This window comes from Natator depressus, chromosome 1 (assembly GCF_965152275.1).
Source record: "Natator depressus isolate rNatDep1 chromosome 1, rNatDep2.hap1, whole genome shotgun sequence".
In the NCBI taxonomy this organism is placed as follows: Eukaryota; Metazoa; Chordata; order Testudines; family Cheloniidae; genus Natator; species Natator depressus.
In genome coordinates, this window is record NC_134234.1 from 137,207,270 (window position 1) to 137,228,166 (window position 20,897).

The 20,897-nt window shown below is 45.2% G+C and overlaps 1 protein-coding gene across 2 annotated transcripts in view; it reads right to left on the reverse strand.

Annotated features, from left to right (window-relative positions):
- SCML2 (Scm polycomb group protein like 2) overlaps positions 1 to 20,556 on the reverse strand; it is a 123,690-nt gene extending 103,134 nt beyond the window's left edge. The window contains exon 1 of one of the 2 annotated variants that reach the window (XM_074967646.1): positions 20,415 to 20,556. The gene's annotated coding sequence lies outside the window, so the exon portion shown is untranslated. Of the gene's footprint in view, positions 1 to 15,614; positions 15,920 to 20,414 lie in introns of those variants that run through there. The other variant, XM_074967654.1, reaches the window with a different exon arrangement.
- Positions 20,557 to 20,897: the final 341 nt, after the last annotated feature.

Here is a 20,897-nt window from a genome sequence, read left to right on the forward strand (position 1 = left end):
ACTGCTTTTCAGAGAGGTCAGCCTTTTAAAGAGAGACACTGTCAAAAATCATACACTTTCTTTTGGATAGCATATCACAACTATCCCTTCCGCTATCTACACCATTCTTACAAGCAAGCAAGACAGTTATCTAGCAGAAATTTGTCCCAATACCCTGCCTGTTGACGAGAATACAACAAACACACCGAACACGGAGATACAACTTAACATGCCAGTTTAACACATGATATTTCAAAGAAACCTAAACCTATAGAGATTGGAGACTTTTGTTTTGAAGAATCAGATGCTTCAGTCTCAGGTGGACAGTTAAATCAAAGAAGTGGGTGGAGAGGAAACATTCTTAAAGCAGATTAGGTTTTTGGTCCTATCAACATTGTTGGTATAGCTCAGACTCCCAACTCTGCAATCCCTAGTTAAACAAAATGAATGGGAAATTTTGGCTGGGTAAAGACTAGAAACCCATTTCAGTCCACTTGATTTCTTTCACACAATGTGTAAGGATAACTATAAAAATCTAGAGGAGAGTCAGATATGAGAATAATATAAAAACCTCTCTCAAATTTAACTGTTTAAAAGACAGTTAAATTGAAAAGACACAGTTAATTTCAGGTACTATTGCTACCTCTGTGGTTTTTCTTTTTCCTTATATTTTCTTAATGTTTCCTCGATCTTGGCTTCTATGTGAAAGTCCCACATAAACAATATGGGATACTTACTGTGCAGGATGAACAGGGGAATTGGCTATACACAGAGAGCTGTCAAATGTACGAAGTAAACAAACTGATATTTGCGCCCCTCTAATCTCTTTCATAAATTTTACTTCATAGATTATATAATCAGAAGGAAAAAAATGGTTACTCACTTTCTCGTAACTGTTGTTCTTCGAGATGCGTTGTTCATGTCCATTCCAAGCAGGTGTGTGTGCGCCGCGTGCATGCCAACCGGAAGATTTTTCCCCTAGCAGCGTCCATAGGGTCAGCCTGGGCACCCCCCCTGGAGTGGTGCCTTCATGGCGCCCAATATTGGGCCCCGCCGACCCTCCACCCCCTCAGTTCCTTCTTCCGGACTATTCCGACAGAGGGGTAGGAGGTTGGGTATTGGAATGGACATGAACAAAACATCTCGAAGAACAACAGTTACGAGAAAGTGAGTAACCGCTTTTTCTTCAAGTGATTGTTCATGTCCATTCCAAGCAGGTGATTCACAAGCCAGAGCTCAGGAGGTGGGGTCGGAGTTATCCACAGAAAAGAGCACGGCTCACCCAAAAGCCGCATCATCCCTGGACTGTTGTGTAATTGCATAGTGCGACGTAAATGTATGTATTGAGAACCACGTGGCTACCCTGCAAATTTCCTGAATAGGGACTTGTGCCAGGAACGCCACAGAGGAGCCCTGGGCCCTGGTAGAGTGAGCAGTTATCTGCGGAGTGGGCTCCTTTGCCAGGGTATAGCACTCCCTAATGCAGGACGTTATCCATGACGATATGCGTAGACAGGATACCGGGAGGCCCTTCATTCTGTCCGCCACAACTACAAAGAGTTGGACGGACTTCCGGAACAACTTAGTTCTCTCTATGTAGAAGACCCTACGCACGTCCAGTGAGTGCAGCCTGCGCTCCCTATCGGAGGAGTGCGGCTTGAGATGAAACACTGGGAGGAAGATGTCCTTGGTCTTGTGAAAATGGGAGATGACCTCCGGGAGAAAAGACGGATGAGGCTTGAGCTGGACCTTTTATCCTTATGAAAAACTGTGTAAGGGGGCTCAGACGTGAAGGCCCTGAGCTCCGAAACCGTCGAGCCAAGGTAATTGCCATGAGGAACGCGACCTTGAATGAGAGATATAACAGGGAGCAGATGGCCAGAGGTTCAAATGGCAGGCCTGTAAGCCTGGAGAGGACTAAATTGAGGTCCTAGGCAGGGAGAGGCTGACACGGGAAGAGCCTCCCGTGTGGGAAGAGCCTGTCCAAACCCTTGAGAAAACAACCAACCATAGGGTTTGCAAAGACCAAGAGACCATCTGAGCCACGATGCAAGGTGGATAAAGCGGCCAAATGGACCCTTATTGATGACCGGGACAAGTCTTGATACGTTAGGCGAAGGAGGTAGTCCAGTATAAACGGTATGGAGGCGAAGAGCGGCGACTGACTACGTTGCTCCGCCCAGATGGAAAACCTTTTCCACTTGGTCAGGTAAGTAGCCCTGGTGGAGGGCTTTCTACTATCCAGGAGGACTTGTCTGACCTGGTCCGAACAAGACAGCTCTGTGGCACTTAGCCATGGAGCATCCAGGCCGTAAGGTGGAGCGACTCCAGATTCGGGTGCCAGAGTCTGTCCTGGACCTGTGTGATCAGGTCGGGGACCAGCACTAAGGTGAGTGGGGCTGCTATGGACATTTCCAGGAGCGAGGTGAACCAGTGCTGATACAGCCACCCCGCCGCTATTAGTATGACTCGGGCCCGGTCCCTGCGGATCTCGAGGAGCACCCTGTGGACTAGGGGGATGGGTGGGAAAGCATATAGCAGGCAGCCCTCCCATGAGAGAAGGAAGGCACCCCCGATGGACTCCGAGCTGTGGCTCCCGAGGGAACAAAATGTCTGACATTTCCTGTTGTCCGGAGTGGCAAACAGGTCTACCTGGGGAGATCCCCAGAACCGGAAGATTGAGCTCACCACGTCTGGCCGAAGGGACCACTCGTGGCCGCTGATGGTCCAGCTGATGCTGCCCGCCTGCGTGTTTCGCACGCCTGAGAGGTATGAAGCCTGCAGGTGGATCGAGTTCTCTATGCAGAAGTCTCACAGCGCAAGGGCTTCTCGGCACAGGGGAGAGGAGCGTGCACCCCCGTTTGTTGATATAAAACATCGCTGAGGATTGCAACACATCTGCCCATTATGTGCATTTTGAAAGCATAGCATGCCAGACGCACTGCACTCAGCTCTTTGACACTGATATGAAGAGCAAGGTCCACCAGAGGCCTTGGGTCTTGAGGTTCCCTAGGTGAGCCCCCCAACCCAGATCCAAGGCTTCTGATGCCAAAGTGAGCAAGGGCTGGCAAAAGGCACCCCTGCGCAAACCATTCGTGGGTCTCGCCACCATAGGAGGGAGTCCAGTACCAGGCGGGGCAGGGTTACGACCCTGTCCAATGCATCTCTGGCTAGTCGGTACACCGACGCCAGCCAGGACTGGAGTGGGTGCAGCCTGAGCCTGGCATGCTGCACCACTTACGTGCAGGAGGCCATGTGTCCCAGCAGCTTTAGACTGATTCTTGCTGACGCTGTGGGGAACCGTCTGAGGCTCTGTATGATGTCCTGAGTGAAACCTGGCCTCTGGGAAGTACACCCGGGCTTGGGTAGAGTCCAGGACCGCGCCTATGAACTCTATCCTCTGCACTGGGGACAGAGTAGATTTCTCCTCATTCAGGAGGAGACCTAAGTCGAGGAAGGTCCTCCTTATGAACTCGACCTGAGCCTCCACCTGGGCTCTCGAGCGACCTTTGATCAGCCAGTCATCCAGGTATGGAAAGACCTGTATCTGGTGCTTGCGCAGGAACGCCGCGACAACTGCCATGCATTTTGTGAATACTCAGGGGGCAGCTGACAGTCCGAACGGGAGAACGGCAAACTGGTAGTGGCCTCTGTTCACCACAAACCTGAGGTAGCGTCTGTGATGTGGGACTATTGCGATATGAAAAGACACGTCCTTCAAGTCGAGGGCGGCGTACCAGTCTCCTGGATCCAGTGAGGGGATAATGGAGGTTAGCGAGACCATGCAAAACTTGAGTTTCTTTACGTATTTGTTGAGCTGTCGCAGGTCCAGTATGGGTCTAAGGCCCGCCTTGGCCTTCGGTATGAGGAAATACCAGGAGTAGAAACCCCTTAGCTCCTGAGGAACCTCCTCCACTGCCCCTACCGAGAGAAGGGACTGCACCTCTTGAATTAGAAGTTGCTCGTGAGAGGGGTCCCTGAAGAGGGACAGGGAAAGGGGTTGGGGGGGCAGGAGGGTACAGAATTGGATGGAATATCCCCTCTCTACCGTGCGGAGCACCCATAGGTCTGAAGTAATTTGAGACCAGGGACGGCAGAAAGGGGATAAACGGGATGAGAAAATAAGATGGGAAGGATCCACAGGTCATACTGGCAAGCTGTCCTCGACCGTACCCTCAAAAGGGTGGTCTAGAGCCTGGTGTGGCCCTGGGCTGGCCCAAGCTTTGTCCAGAGGGAGGGTGTTGCCTACTCCGAATGCTCCTGTTCCACCTACACAGAACGTCCTAACGGTTTTGGGGTTGGTAAGGACGAAGGGCAGATTGAGGCCTAAAACATCTGCGCTAGGTAGCAGGCGTGTGAAGCCCCAGCGAACGAAGGGTTGCCTTCAAGTCCTTCAAGCTGTGAAGTCTCTTATCCGTCTTCTCGAAGAAAAGAGCTACACACTCGAAGGGAAGGTCTTGAATGGTCTGCTGTACCTCGTGGGGAAGACCAGAGACCTGTAGCCAGGAGCCTCTCCTCATAACTACCCCTGTGGACAAAATGCGAGAGGCCACATCCGCCGCGTCCAAGACCGCTTGCAAAGATGCTCTGGAGTCCAGTTTCCCCTCCTCCACGGTGCAGAGAACTCCCCCCGAGCTTCCTGGGGCAGAAGTTCTGTAAACTTAGCCATGGACGAGCAGGTGTTATGCCCGTAGCGGCTTACTATGGCATGCTGGTTGGCTATACAAAGTTGCAGGCCTCCTGTCGAGTAGACCTTCCGGCCAAACAGGTCCAGTTTCTTGGCATCCCTGTTTTTAGGGGTGGATCCTTGAAACCCCTGACGTTCTCTCCGATTGGCCGCGTTGACCACCAAAGAGTCCAGAGGAGGATGGGTGTAAAGATGTTCATACCCTCTAGAGCAGTGCTTCTCAAGCTATTGGATGTGAGGAACCGGCAATTTTTTTTTTCCAATGTGCGCGCAGACCGGCAGCTGAAGGCTCGCAGACCGGCACCAGTCTGCGGACCACCACTTTGAGTAGCACTGCTCTAGAGGGAACAAAGTAGTGGTGCTTGGATTTCTTGGCCGTAGGTGCCAGAGAAGCAGGAGTTTGCCACAAGTTCTTAGATGTTTCGGTTATCGACTTGATAAATGGCAGTACAACCCTGGACGGGCCGGAAGGAGCCAGGATGTCTATGACAGGGTCTAAATCCACTTCCACCTCCTCTGCCTGAATCCCCAGGCTTCGGGCGGCCCGCCTCAAAAGCTGTTGAAGAACCCAGTTGTCCTCCAAAGCTGGGGCCGTCGAAGTCCCCACGACCGCTTCATCGGGTGAGGAGGAGGAAGAGAGAACAAGAGGTGGGCCCAGTTCACTGTCTTCGGCGCGTGGGCTGTGGAGCCAGTACCGATGAAGAATTCTGCGCCGCAGCCGGTGCTGGGGCAGATAAATCCGGCGGGACCAAGACCATCGGGGTCGGTAGGGACGGAGCTGAGGCTTCCACCAGTGCCATCACCTGGAGAGCCGGTGCCGAAACACACCTGCTTGGAATGGACATGAACTATCACTCGAAGAAGCAGCATTGTGATCATCTAGTCTGACCTCCCATATACCACAGGCCATAGGGCTCCCCTGAATTAATTCCTGTTTGAACTAGAGAATATACCTTTGCAACACTATCATTATTACTAGTCTCATAACATTATATATAAATTCAAACTATCCAGCTCTGTACATAGCTGATCTATATTAACATTCTTCTTGTTTCCCTCCTCCCCAGTCCTGTTTGTCATACCCACTATTGCATCCTGATTTAAATTAGGCAGAACTCTTCATGGCAGGGACTGTCCTACTCTGTGCTGAGCTGTGCAGAGTATAATGAGGTCACAATCCTGATTCAGACTTAGTGCTACCTTAATGCAGACACAAGTACAGTATTTCCAGACAGAAGTGTGACTTCTAAATTAATGGGGTCCCTTCAAAGTATTTTGAAAAATGAAAAATTATTTTCTTAAATATAATAAGCACCTACCCATCTCTCTTTTTAAAAAAGAATTAAGAAAAAGGTCTGAGGCTCTTTTGACAAAAGTCTTGAAGGTTGGAAAAGAAGAGAGACATAAGAGAAGGTACAGGGAAATTTACAGCAAGTTATTTATATGTAGGCTTGGCAGAATTCTATTTTACGTATAATTTTAACAGCTAGCATCAATGCTTATTTTTAAGCATTACCCATCCACCCCTGATTTTTATCAATTTAAATTTTTACAGTTGTGAAAAATTACGGGAGGGAGGTCAACATCCGGTCAAGAAAATATCCTTCAACTCTAATAAGCTCTCAAGCAGCATTTTTCTTAATTCATCAATCTGTAAATTTCAATTATCAATGGAAATATTTTTTCATAGAGGCTACGCATGTGGGGAACTGACATTTACCGCCCCCCCCCCAAAAAAAAAAACCAAACACCTAATCATTCCAAGCCTACTATATGGTATTAAATACTTCACAAACACTTTTGCTATTTTCCATTCTGGGATCAAAATAGGTTTACTTTTTTCCCCCAAAAGGAAGTACAGGGTGCATGCTTATTTCTGCAATGCAGATGTTCAATAATCCTCATGAAGGCAGTTGGGACCTACTGAACAACAGAATTAAGGTACTGGTGGAAGAGAGACATGAAAAAATACCAGATTTTACATTATAAAATTAACCTGTGTTACTGACATTAATATTACAATGTACCATTAAAAAGTAGTTTTCCCTCCTTTGTAAATAAAAAGCATATATAGGTATTTAATAGGAAATTAGGTCTAAGGTAGAATCCATTTTCGTCCATATATTTAAGAAAGGCAGGCTTTCAAGAAGCAGAAATTCAGTTTTCATCTTTTTATACTGCAAAGCTGATAAACCGTTAGCACAGAAAAACTTCTAGTTCATAAAAAATGCTGAGCCAGATTTTTAATACTTGTCTTGACAGACTTGTGCAAGTAAAAGAGCAAATATAATAAATCTTACAGCTAGATGGTAAACACCGAAACTAGCTTTATCAAAATATTTCCTTCCTGAGTTGGAAATATAAAGGATTATTTTTGTTAAATAATCACTGTATTATCTGTTATAAAGATCACTAAGCAAGTTTCTATGTACTGTCAATAGGATTATGGGAAACTTTACAGCACAATATGAAACATATAATTAGCATAAATATAAAACAATGAACTTTTGACTATCTACAAACAGTATTATACTGCAAAGTTTTGAGTTTTTAGACAAAAGGCAATATGTCATTACAATCAAATCCAACTGTCTGATCCTTCACAAATCTTTCATAATAATCCATTCAATACAAATAAGTAAATTTCAGTATCCATCAAGAGACTGTGTTTAAAATATTACTTGAACATTCTTTAGGTTGAAGAGTTGTCACAAGAAGAACAGAAAAATAAAAATTTTCAATTATTTTTTAAAGTGTAACTTCTCTTCACTGTTGTGAAATTTAAAACAAAACCATATTTTGTTACTGTATGAGAGCCAAGATGTGAAACTGACCAATGCAGTTTCACTGTTCAAACAGAGGAAACAAAGACTAATTTACTTGTGCCAAAAGCATTCTGAAATAAAATATGAAACTAGATTCAAAATTAGCTAAAATCAGCAATCCTTTCAAGAGAGAAGGTATGCCACCCTTCTTAGGGCTGCAGATGCAAAATACAAACAGTTCTCCCAACATGTTTTCAGGTTCTCAAAATTCTAAATCTTCCAACCTAGAACGATGAAATAGTATGTAAGGAGTCACCAGATTTTTAAGAAAGCTGGACCCAAGCCTATTAACATTCTTAAAACCAAAATCTTCAATGCAGTCTGCTCACAAAAGAGGAGATTTTGAATATTTTTGGTTTCAGAGTGGTAGCCGTGTTAGTCTGTATCAGCAAAAAAAAAAAAAAGAGTACCTGTGGCATCTTAGAGACTAACAAATTTATTTGAATATTTTTTGAATATTTTTGTTCATACTCCAACAGCTCAAAAAATGTTCTGAAGCATTTTTAAACTAGATATGAAATTCAAAGACAGATTGGTTGAAAATTGTAAGCTGTATTTTAATACTGTATATTTACATTATGTAAGTGCTGAAAAAACCACTCACACAATTTGGCAAATTTACCATCTTAAACATCTGTGTTGTTTTCCATGTCCCCATACAAACCGGGAACACTTTCTTAGAACATATTCATCAGGCCACTACCCTAGTTTCATTCAAATCCCTGCCAAAGACTCATTTCTGCCACAAAACAAACTAATTAAAATATTCAACTTTAAGAAAAATCTTTACTTGCTAAGAAATTTGCATGGGCCTAACATCTCCACATCACAATTTATGTGCCCTGTTGAATCCCACCCTAGCCCCTCTGACTTTAACTAACCCTCACTTGCCATGGCAGGAAGCTTATTATTTGTTCAGTGAGGCACCTAGCATACTTTTGAGCATAGTACAAATAAAACAGGTGAGGGGGGGGAAAGAGAGAGAGAAGGGAATTCCTATTACAAGTGTAATAAGAGATGCTCAGACACTAGTATGGAATGGGATGCTAGAGATCCCTATAGAGCTGTTTGCACTTCTCTACCAAAGCAACCAGCAGCACCAAAAACGTAAAAGCAGCACTTAGAGAAGCTAGAGGGGAAGTCCTTATACAATTATCTATGGTACTCTGCCCTGGTCCAATCAGCATTACCTCTAAGCTCCAGCATTCTGGAAGCTAGGATCACAGAGGGTCTATGGACAGAGCACTGTTATTCTGGAGCTGTGAAATCCACCCCTTGCCACAGAGCTGTGAGCCAGAATTGACAGTATTTTTTTTTTTAATTTTTCAAAAGGGTTTTAACCCTCATGGTTGTGAAGAAAGTCTTCCAAGAACAGAGTAACTGATGACAGCTTTAATTGATAGGTCAGAAAGGTTCTGACTGACCCAAGGTTAATTCCGAAATGAAAGATGACAATTTCATTGTCAGTAGTATTAACTATATCACTGCTGATCATTTTACAGCTACTGTGCTTAACTCCAAAATATCTTAGATTCTGTGCACCCAAAAATTGTGTGTAGTAAATAGTGACACTCTCCCTGTGCCCACACACTGGATGTTTAAATACATTGGGGGGGGGGGGGAGGAAGGGGGGAGTACAACACTTCCCTTCCCCTAAAATAATTTTTGTATCCGAACAACTTGGGGATAAATTTAGTAAACGCTAAACTCGAGTACTTACTGAAACAATAATAAAGCTTTAATTTTGTCAGCCTCTTAACACAAACCTAACAATACCAAATATATTACTTTATTTTTTTTTGTTGGAGCATGGGCAACACAGACAGTCCTGGAACCTACTGGCACAGAGTCAGTCACAGTACAGGCCCCTGCAGCAGCACGAGGAAGCTTTACAAGGTCAGCAGGATCCAGTACAGCAGCAAATGGCAGAAGTTGCAGGCCCACCATTTCCTCAAAGCCAGCTACAGACTCCTCCTATGTGGCAGTCTCATACTGGATTAAATAGATGCCATGCTACCTGCACCCACAGTGCTAGCAGGCACACGTTCCATGAGCATCCTCTCTCTGCATTTAAAGGTGTCTCTCTCACCGGCAATTTAAAAAGCCAGCACTATCCACCTGCCACCACCTACGAGATGCTGACAAAGGCAGTACACAGATCCTCCCTCACCAGAACTACTTACTGCTGCAGCTCATCCTCACCTACACAGGAGGATCAGTGAAGTCATCTACACATGGGAGGCTGGAGTCCCCTCAGGACAGGACACAAGCTTTTCCTTACCGTCACAAAAGATGCTTCTGAAGGAAGTAGGTCCCAGATAGATTATTCCCTTCCTAAGTACACAGCTGAACTCCAGGCTCACACACATTCCTGTGCCTGATTAGGGATACAAGTCTACAACCTCCGATGGTGGTGGTTGCATACCATCCCCCACCTGCTAACTCTTGCCCCTCTTCAAAAAAAGAACTTCCCTCCCCCTTCAATTGGCTTCCAAATCTCAACTTTCAAAAGCCAGCAAGACCATTTCCAGTGCTAATATTGACAAAAACATATTTGTGTGAAAACTCCGCAAAACACTCCACTTTCTGCAAACATTCTTGTGGATAAAAAAAACAAACAAACAGACAAACAAACAAGAGGTCACCAAAAATATCAGAATTTTTGCAAATACTTTGCTGCAGAATTTGCCCAGCTGCATTATTTACCCTGAAAAAGCACCTTTTCCATCCCATTTCATATGGTGGAAAAAACAGACTATAAGTTTTCCAGTTAAATCAAAGCATTTCAGAAGGGTCTTCCTTTAAAAACTGTCAGTTTTTTCCACAAAATTTATTGTAGCTGAACACAGTAGAAAATGTATTCACAAATCCAGATGGTTAACATTTTTCTACAATGAGAAGAAAATATTGCTTGGTACCAGCAGACTAACTTTCCTGATCTCTTCCCTCCCACCCCTACACACACAGCTATTTATCATTTTCATTTATCACCACCAGTATAACCCCCTCTCACCATTATCTGTCCTTTCCACACAATTTTGACTCCTAATTATTCAGTTCCAACTTCATGGTGGTGCCACTGGTAACTCTGACTCAACTATGGATGGCACTGAAAGCCCTTCACTTCTTTGTCACATAAAATGTACTTACATATCAAACTTTTCTTTTACATGGGCTTTAAAAAGTAACACAAAAATAACATCTATTCCATCAGGTTTTCCTATATTTGACCATGATAGACTCCAGGTGCTTAAATAATGGTACATACTCTTGTTTATATACATGCACCTAATTTAAATAGTGCTACTCTCTTGTAGGTTTTATAAGTTTCAGATGCTCTATGAGCTAACGTTTGCTAAGAGTCTCAACCTACTCTTTGTCCAAGCTAAGAAGGGTATCGTATTACCTTAAAACAGCAACAACTTGAGCTACCTGGCAACGAAGCCCATTCCCTCCAGTAAGAGACTCATTTTGCTTACCATATCACATTTTAACTACAAATTGTTGGTCAAATTTTAAAGCCGAAGGTTCAGATACAAAACTAAGTGGTTTGGTGAAGACGTCTACCTTCAATGCCTTACTTGCTTAAGACAAACAAACAAGGGGAGAGCTGCCTATGTGTTAAAGGGACACCACCTTGGAAAAAAAAAGTGTCTGAGAAAGTTGTGCCTACTATAGTTACAAGCAACACCTACCACATCTTTTAATGCGAGATAAATAATGGTAGATACTTCACAGAACACACACACAAGATCACAGCCCCCAGGAGCCTACAATCTAGAATTTTAGACATGACCTAACAAGAGAACAAACAAGAGATTGCATGTGTGTGGTAAGGGAGGAGGGGGTGTTTCGAGATGGTGTAGTTCAGTGGTTCTCAACGAGGGCATATTAGAGACAGCAACAGGCTCTGGCAAACCCCAGCCACCATTCAGCCCACGTCTAAACAGGTGGCTGACTGCTGCTAGGTGCCTCTGAAAAACTTTGAGCACTTCTATTGTCATCAAAATCCAGGATCATTAGTAGAGGCAGCAGTGTAGGAAACATTGAAATCTGTGAAAGGCACATGGACAAGGACCTCCAAAAGCTAGACCTGTCTGGGCATTACTTGTCTTGCCTACAACTCTGGGTGGCAGCTGCCAGGCATTGTTCACTTAATATAATGTACTGACATGGGAAAGGGTGATCCCTTCTTCACGAAAGTACCACAGGGCACTAGGGAGGAACTTAGAGGTCATCAAAAAAAAAAAAAAAAAAAAAGCCAGCAGAGGCCTCCAGGAAGCTACGGACTACACAGACATGGCCACAAGGTTGATAGTCATGGCCATGACTACTGACTGATGGCATCTGGAATACCAAGAGAAGTCCAATATGCCATCCAGGACCTCCTATTTCAGGGGATGGAGTTTTTCAATACACAACGGATAAAGGACCACTCTGAGGTTGCTGGGGATGTATACACCAACCCCATACTGGAAGCCCAAAAGAGATAACTGTCTCGTCCTTATTTTGGGGGCAGATAGAGTACCCACTGCAAAAATGATTCTGCTACTTGTCTGGTGGGCACCTTCTCAGCAGATTTGATGGGAATGTTAGCAACCATATCAGAGCCTATCAGGAACTAGCAGCCATCTTCAGGAGCTGCCTTGTCTCATTCCATTGGGCGTGGACCAATATCGCTTCGGACAAATGTGTGTAGAACATAGTTGCCCCTGGCTATCCCATTCACTTCCATGCTCTCCACCCTACTCAACCCTTTCCCTGTTACTCTTCAGGGACTCATCTCATGGGGGGGGGGGGGAAATGTGGCCATATTGCTTCTGCTAGGAGTCATGGAAGGGTTCTTAAGTAGTACAGAAGAGGCTTCTACTTTCAGTATCTCCTTCCCGAAGAAGAAAGGGGGGATTTGTCCTATCCTAGACCTGAGGGGACTGAACAAATTGTATGTATAGTCTCAGATTCCAGAATATAGTGCTTTCCTCCAGCACCCCATGTGTGCAAGCTCAACTGGTTCATGGCTATTAACCTGCAAGGTGAGTTCTTATATATAGTCATTAAACTGGCACACAGGAAGCACTTGAGATTCACACTGGGACCAGATAATTATCAATATAAAGTACTTTGAGATGTTACAGTAGTCAGTGTAGATCCCAGAACATGTCCTTCATCCCTGGATTTTGGAGTCCATGGCCTTTGAACCTCTAGGGTATTGATGGAGGATAGCAACTGAGGAGGCGGCACAAGGCACAGGAGTGGCCCCAATGGACGCTACTATTTAAAAAAAAAAAAAGAATAGTTGCAGGTGCATGAGGCACATGCCCACCTACAGTGGGATCCACACTGACTACACCAGTGGCTCTCAACCTTTTCAGACCACTGTAACCCTTTCAGGAGTGATTTGTGTTGCACACCCCCAAGCTTCACCTCACCTAAAAATGACTTGCTTACAAAATCAGACATAAAAATACAAAAGTGTCACAGCACACTGTTTCCGAAAAAAAATGCTTACTTTCTCATTTTTACCGTAAATTATAAAATTAATTGGAATATAAATATTACATTTCCATATATAGTATATAAAGCAGTAAGACAAATCATTGCCTGTATGAAATTTTAGTTTGTACTGACTTTGCGTAATTTTACAACAGGTGCATAAAAAACACTAGCAAAGATCTAGATGAGTTGACGTACCCCCTGGAAGACCTCTTTACAGGAGGGGGAAATCTGGTGTGCATGCTTGAAACGATGGTCCACAGACGAGCCAGGACAGCCTCTTATATTGACACTGGCCCATTTGTGACTGGTTAGACCAATGCTACTTGCACCTCCTTTGCAGTGGTGTCCTGCATGAGTGATCTCCAGTGCTGCCTCTAGGGTCACTCTCAAAAGGTAGAGGAGAGACATCCCTGCTTGATACCAGGAAGAAGGCAAAGTCTGGCAATAGCGATGATGAGTAACTCTCCACAAATGGCAGTGCTATGTGATAATGTCTCAGCTCCAGTGACTGGTGCCACTGGACATACCAGGAGAGTATCTCCAGAGATGCATGAAGGCACATCTTAGTCCCATAATCAGCACAGCCAATGACAGTGCCATCTTACATGGCACCACTCTCTTACCAGAGAGCTTAGCCACTTTGTCCTTGGAAGAGTGAGGTTTGTTCCCCTCTTTGGAACAATGCTTCATGGTGTTTGGAGCAGTTTCTGGACTTTGGCTGGCATTGCCTTTCAATTTACCCTTGCATTGGGGTGCTCATGCTGGTTCCAGTGATGACATTGTCAGTGCCAGAAGTGCCAGCACTGAAGCCAGTGCTGAATCTATCAATATCAGCACTGAAGGGGTTGATGGTGTCAGTGTACCGGCTGCTGGTGCCAAAGTGATTGGTGTCAATATGATGGTGTTGATTTCTACAGTGTATTCTCTCCTGCCTTTCCATCACTGCTGGACTGTGCTGTCTGCTCACAGAAGAACATACTGAAGAAGACCCTTCCAGCTCTTTGGAGGTGATTATCTCCTCCAGGTCTGAGATGATGCACACACATTGCTTAAGCAGGTACCGTTTCAGCTGCCCGGCCCTCAATTTGTGAATCCCTGAAGAGGATTTAGAAATTGAACACTTCTTAAGGATCTGACCCTCCCCCAGATAGAACAGGCATCAGCTATGCTCATTGACCAGGGGGATGAGCTCTTGCAGGTCAGGAAGGTTTCAAACCCTGAAGGTTTAGAGTCCGCCATACTGTTTGTCGTGAAGCATCTTGTCCCCCCTCTATTGGGGGTGCTTTTTTTTTTTTTGAACATCCAAATTAAAGAAATTAAAGGGATAAGGAGGGTGAAGATCCCCACCGAACTAGTTGAGAATAGGCCTTTGAATATCAGAGAAGGCACTGGGTTGGACATTCGCCAGGTTTTGTCTCACTATCATGGTTAATAAGAAGGAACTGCAAGGGGAGAAATAAATTTCACCCACTCTACCCATTATGCCCTCACTCGGGAGCCCAAGGAGATACAGGGTGCACGTGCATCCCCAGACAATGCTGTTCAAAAAAAAAAAAAAAACCTGACCTCACACACAAGGCACATACACACCTGCAGTGGGATTCATACAGACACATACCCGAAGAAGAAACTAAAGTTAAAAATTAACTTACTTTTTATAGGGTGTGTCAGAAATAAAGGAAGTGTCCCTCAGCTACGCATCAAAATATACATGCAATATAATTTAACTCAGCTATGCCTTGCCAAGACCAGACATGGCCACCCAGTAAAGAAATAAACTCTATCACCCAGCACAGTGGCACACAACCTTTCCAGACTACTGTATCCCTTTCAGAAGTCTGGTTTGTCTTGCATACCCCCAAGTTCCATCTCACTGAAAGAGTACTTGCTTACAAAATCAGACATAAAAATACAAAAGTGTCACAGCACACTATTATTGAAAAATCGCTTACTTTCTCATTTTACCATATAATTCAAAAGTAAATCAACTGGAATATAAATATTGTACTTACTTTTCAGTGTATAGCATATAAATCAGTATAAGCAAGCCATTGTCTGTATGAAATTTTAGTTTGTACTGACTTTGCTACTGCTTTCTGTAGCCTGTTGTAAAACTAGGCAAATATCTAGATGAGTTAATGTACCCCCTGGAAGTCCTCTGTGTACCCCCAGGGGTACGCATGCCCCTTGTTGAGAAGCACTGCCCTAACACACAACAAATATTGTATGTCTTTCTACCACTACATGAAGAGACCATCAGAATATGGCAAATTTTAGCACCTACATGAGAGATCTTAAGAGAAGCCAGCCAATTTCTATTTTTAAAAACTTATCAAGCACCATTTTAAGTAACTATTACCAAAACATCTTGGAATTTTAACTAAGATCCTGGAATTTCCTGTTACACTAAACACAAGTCCAAGTATAAAATCATAGCAAAGGTGACAAAACCAAAGTCTAAAGTTAAAAAAAAAAAAAAAAAAAAAAATCAGGTGTTAAAAAAACAGACTCAACTTTAGGGAGCAAAGTTTCTGGGGCACTGTTATGTATTTTCTTTATTAAGAGAGGATGCATGTGCTCCCTATTTACAAACTGTCCTATCAAGACTAACAGACAACTATACTCACTTTAAAAGAGGCAAAGAGTCCTGTGGCACCTTATAGATTAACAGACGTATTGGAGCATAAGCTTTCGTGGGTGAATACCCACTTCGTCGGATGCATGATATACTCACTTTCTAAGTTTTAAAGTCCACTTGGTCCTTTACTTGAGCTGGGAGATCCCAGACCTCAAAAGTCTCTTGACCCATTTTCTTTGTGTTTAAGTCTCAGTGAAGCCTAACAGCACAGTCCTTTATATTATGACATTGCATGTCTTCATTTCTGGGGTAGACAGCCAGGACATACATTGTGTGCCAATAGATATTTTTCCAAATCTGAATAAACAAAATAGATTTTGAAATTCCTGGGCGCACACACAATAAATAGTACTGTAATTAGAAATGGTTCCAGCACTTCCAGCTCACACACTGAAGTGGTGGTCCACAACCCAATTCCGAAGGAAAAAACATGGAACGTGCTTAACAGAATCTGGGGACCCACATGCAAAGAGCAGGGGCTCTGTGGATTTTTATCCAGCATCTTTCACATCCTCCATTCATAAGGAAGCCTGGGTCACCATCTCTTGAAACAAAAGAACAGGGTTGAGATAAATTCTCAGCACCATTTAAATTCAGGTAGTTGCCTGGATGTTCTTGGTCTTGTATTGGAACCACCACCTATCAACAACTCCTTTGAGATTAAGCAGCAACATGGAGCAGTTTGCCATTTATTTTGCTCAGGACATTGCACCTGGATCCAGTGAGGGAGTCACCAGCAGTAAAGGACACCTGCCTGCTCAAAGAAGTAATGAGAAAAGTTAAAATATAGATATATTTGGGAAGTCTGATGCTGCTCTTGCACTCAACTTTCCTAAGTGTAATAAACATTTACCATATAACCAGATTTTAAAATAAAAGAATATTCCATACATCAAAGCTTTAGCTAAGCTTTGGGTATCTATTCAGTTTCTTCTTGCAGCTACAATATATCCTTGCACCACTTATAGTATATGCTAGAAAATGAGCAAATGTTTTTGCAGAGTTTAAACAATTACTGCAAAATATTTATTCTTAAACGCACTACTGTATATATATGTATACACAAATTTGCTAGACAGAAGGTATTATTTATAGCAACTAGATAGCAAGAGTGTAAGATTTTGGTAACTGTTAATAAATAGAGGTTAAGGATATTACCGTGTAAGGATCTTTCACGGGTAAAAAGACCCCACAAACCCACAGAAGGTTTGGAAAGGGGGGGGGGCCCTAAATTTACCAGGTTACGCCTTGAGCTCATGAAAGGGTAAAGGTGAGTGCCGTACAGTGTGCGGGTAACAAGAGTACTAGCACTGTCAGCTAATCCTCACAGTGAAATATTAATTTCAAGTATTTTGTTTTAAAGAGTCATATCACTGACTCATATTCAAACAGTGCACCTGAAACTTTATTAAAAGGGCCTTTAGTTTTAAAATCATTTCAATATTCATATTTAGAGGGATAAACTTTGGTGTTACATCACACTCTTCTCCACTGCAGCATGTCTGCATTATTGCAAAGCTTTCATTTAATCAGACGCTGAAAATAAAAAGTTCAGAAAATTTTTCTACTCTTAGTTTATTTTTTCTTTATTTTTTCTTTACACTAACTCAAGTAAAATCACCCTGACAGTACACTAAATATTAAGCACTACTCACAAAATTAGCTCTTCTTGTTAATAAATACATAATTTGATTGTACAAATATATTTTCAGAATGCACGGCTAATGCAGAGATAACTCAGTGGTTACTAGGCTACTGGTGGTCTGTGGAGCACTTGCTGGTGGATCAGAGTGTACTGGTTTCCCACATGGTGCTGGCTCTCCTACTTATTTCCTGCTGTTAAACTGCTTTAAAAACATCTAGAAAGACATTATAGCTTTCCTAACATTACTTTTCCCATGTAAGCGGTTGCTCCAGTTACCACAGTGACTTTAAGTGATTACAAATGGTAGGGTTGTTGTCTGTGAGACAAACTACTAAAATATGATCCATCCTATAAAAGAGTTTGAGAAGCTCTAAATTAATTTAAAACTGAAATATTTGACAGGAAAAAAAATACTACAGATCTCATATTCAGTTAAGATTGTACTTAAAATTATTATTGAAGAAATGTTGGCATTTCAGGTGTGTTTTGAAAAGCTCTAAAATATAAGGGTTTTCTTCACTTAATCATCAGATTTGTTCGATTAATTTTAGAATTACCAAGAGCTAACAATGAGGTTAAAATAATTTAAGATGAATTATTACCTCACCAAAATATTTACGTATCCGGACAAAATATTACTCCTCCTATTTTTTTAATTATTTTTGCAGCCCTTTATAGCTGATTAATCGGAAATAGGAGAATTAAATGACTGTGGGAAGAAGAAAGGCATTAACATATTTTAAATTACAATAAGTAACTATTTAGGAAAGAAAAACACATGAAAGTGCTTTTTTATTCCTAAAGTTTAACTGAGCATGAAATTTAGCTTTAATAAAATAAGGTTCCACTTAATTACTATGCCACTGCAATCTGTTCTGCAATTTGCCCCAATGGCTACAGACAGTGGCTGACAGATAAGGATTTATTTTTTATGAAATTTGCAAACAAATATTTCATTCTTTGTCAAAAATCATATACAATATCCCCAAAGAAAGTTATCTCTGAAAAACAAGCCCTTATACAATAAACCCATACTAACTCACTCTGCAATCACTTGTATGTATGGCATAAATTAATTTTAAGCTGAACTTTATGCATGTTTTAACATGGCGTATTTTCCAAGTGTAGTATGAGTGTTCCCCAACCCCTAAAGCTTTGTACTCTGCATTCTGCCAATCTGAACAGTGATCTATTGAGTAAATGATCACAGTATGACCCATTTTTGAAAAGCAACAAACACATTAGTAAAGGTGTTTTGATTAGAGGTTTTATTCTTTGTTTTTTGGGCATTTTCGCTATTATTTTAACATTTTCAGGTGAACACAGGTTCAAGAAACACAAATTTTAAAAATTATTAGAGTACTTCATTTCGTGGTCATACAAAATTAGACAGGTTTTCACTGGCTCTAAGGAGTGATATTTGAAAAATAAACATACTGCCATACACATTCAAAAGGGAAAAACATAAAACACAGTTATCTACTGCTCAGGACCATCATGGGTTTTTCTTGAACAGAGAGGCATTGACTAGTCTCTTGCTAACCACACATACAGTAAGCAACAAGGAAACCTTATTCCTACTGCCCGGCACTTCTCTCCGGATGGAGAAGGAACCCGCCAGCCTGGCTAAGACTGCGCTACGGCAGGAGCCCGCTCCGTGCAACACTCTCCCCTCCCACCGCCCCATTTCAGGCCAAGCCCTTCCTCAGGCAAAACTCCCGTTCACTTTCGCTGGAGCTCTGCCTTACTGACGAGGGTATAAATTCACTAAGGAAGGGATGCAAGTGCAGATCTGTTGAACCCGCTCCTCCAATGCGCCAGACCCCATCAGCTCGGGTGAAGCTCCTGCCCTAGATCGAGAGCAGCAGCGGTCCCCGCGAGTGCATTTCGGCGCCGCCGCTGCTAGGAAGGAGGAGAATACACCCCTCCAGGCAAGGGAGGTGTGTCCTAGCCACAGCTCCTGTCAAACGCTCACACCCGCACCTAGGCGATCCTGGGGCCCCCGCAACAAACGGGGCTGTGCGCACGGTAGAGAGCAAGCAGCTTGGCTCGGGGAGGAGACGCTCCAGGCATTTCTCAGCGCTGATCCCCTGGCTCAGGGACAGGTAGATGCACAGATAACGGGGCACCAGCCAAGGGAGCAGCAGCGGCTTCTTGGGCACCCTCCCGCTCTGCCCCTGCCGCCCTCAAGCAGGGCTGAGTGCGACGAGCAGTGCCAAGGATGCAGCGCTGCCTTCGCGGCTGCGGCCCCAGGAGCAGGGCTAGGCGGGACAGGGAGCTCCAGCCCCGGGAAAGCCGCGAGCTAGCGGGCGGCCGCTCACTGAGCTGGGGGTAGGTAGCTTGTCCCCCTCCTCGCGGCTGCTCTTTACCCCCTTCGCCCCTGGACTTGGGCTGGGAGGGAAGAGGCTGGGATGGACCCTCCGCACCCGCTGGACTTCAGTCCCTCCTCACCAGCCGGCTCTGCAGCTTTTACCCCCAAGCCTCCGGGCTCGGGCTGGCCAATGCTGCTCCCGCTTCGCCCAAGCCCTAGGGGCTGCAGGAGCACGATCCAGGGTGCAGGGGGCGGGAAGAGATCCCCGGCTCCCCTCGAGCCCTGCCCCCAACTGTTCGGGACGATTTACAGACACCCTCCGTCCCCCCCGCGCCCCACATCCCCCTGCCTCCCGTTTTCCCTCTGAGGACCGGGGGCCGAGGGGGGGGGCGCGCACCGATGCCCTGAGCAAGAAGCGGCAGCAGCAAAGCCCCTGCCCGGGCTGGGGGCATCTACTCCCCGCACAACACACCAGGGACAGACCACACACACACACACACGCGGGGCGCAGCCGGGCCAGCGCCAATACCTGCCCCGAGAAGAGCCGCCGAGCCCGGGAGGGGCAGCGATGGGGGGCAGCGGGGAGAGGCCGGGAGGCGGCTTTGGAGCCCGAGGAGAGAAAAGACCCAGCCCGACCCACCGTCTCCACCGGTGGCCGCTGCAGGCGGCGCAGCCTTACGCGTCCCCCAGCCGCCGCCCCCGCCCAGGAGCCGGGGGAACAAGGGGGCAGCTGCCCCGCTTCTCCACCCCCGTCCCAGGCCAGTTCTGGGGTGAGTCTCTCGCTTCCTCCCCGCCGCCCAGGGCACCGCCAAGCCGCCGCCGCCGCCACTCACCGGGCTGGGGACCGGAGGGGGGGGGAGGAGCCGCCCGCTTCCTCGCGCGCCACCAGCGGCTCGTGGGTCTGTCAAGTAGCGCGCAGCCCCCGCCGCCCGGATTCACGCCGCCGCCGCCGCCATGTTAGTGGGGCGCTCGCGCATGCCCGCCAGCCGCACTGGGGGCTGCCGCCGCCGCCGCCGCCTCCCCACCACCAGAGCCCGCGCGAGGGGGCAGGCGCCTGCCGCAGGCGCTGGGTGCAAGCCCGCCCTCGTCAATGTTTGCTTCAGGCTTTCCTGTCCACACACAGTCAGACTCAGGCCAGCAGAGTCACTCAGGCCCGGGGACTTAGGAGCCTGCGGCGAGGGTCAGCCCCTGAGTCCCGCAGTGACCGGGCTCTCAGCCCTGTCATTTTGCAGTCTGGACCTCAGTCAAGCAGGGCTGGGAGCCAGCAACTGGAAACCCAGTCTGGAAGGGATGCTCAAGCACAGGCTTGGGCATGC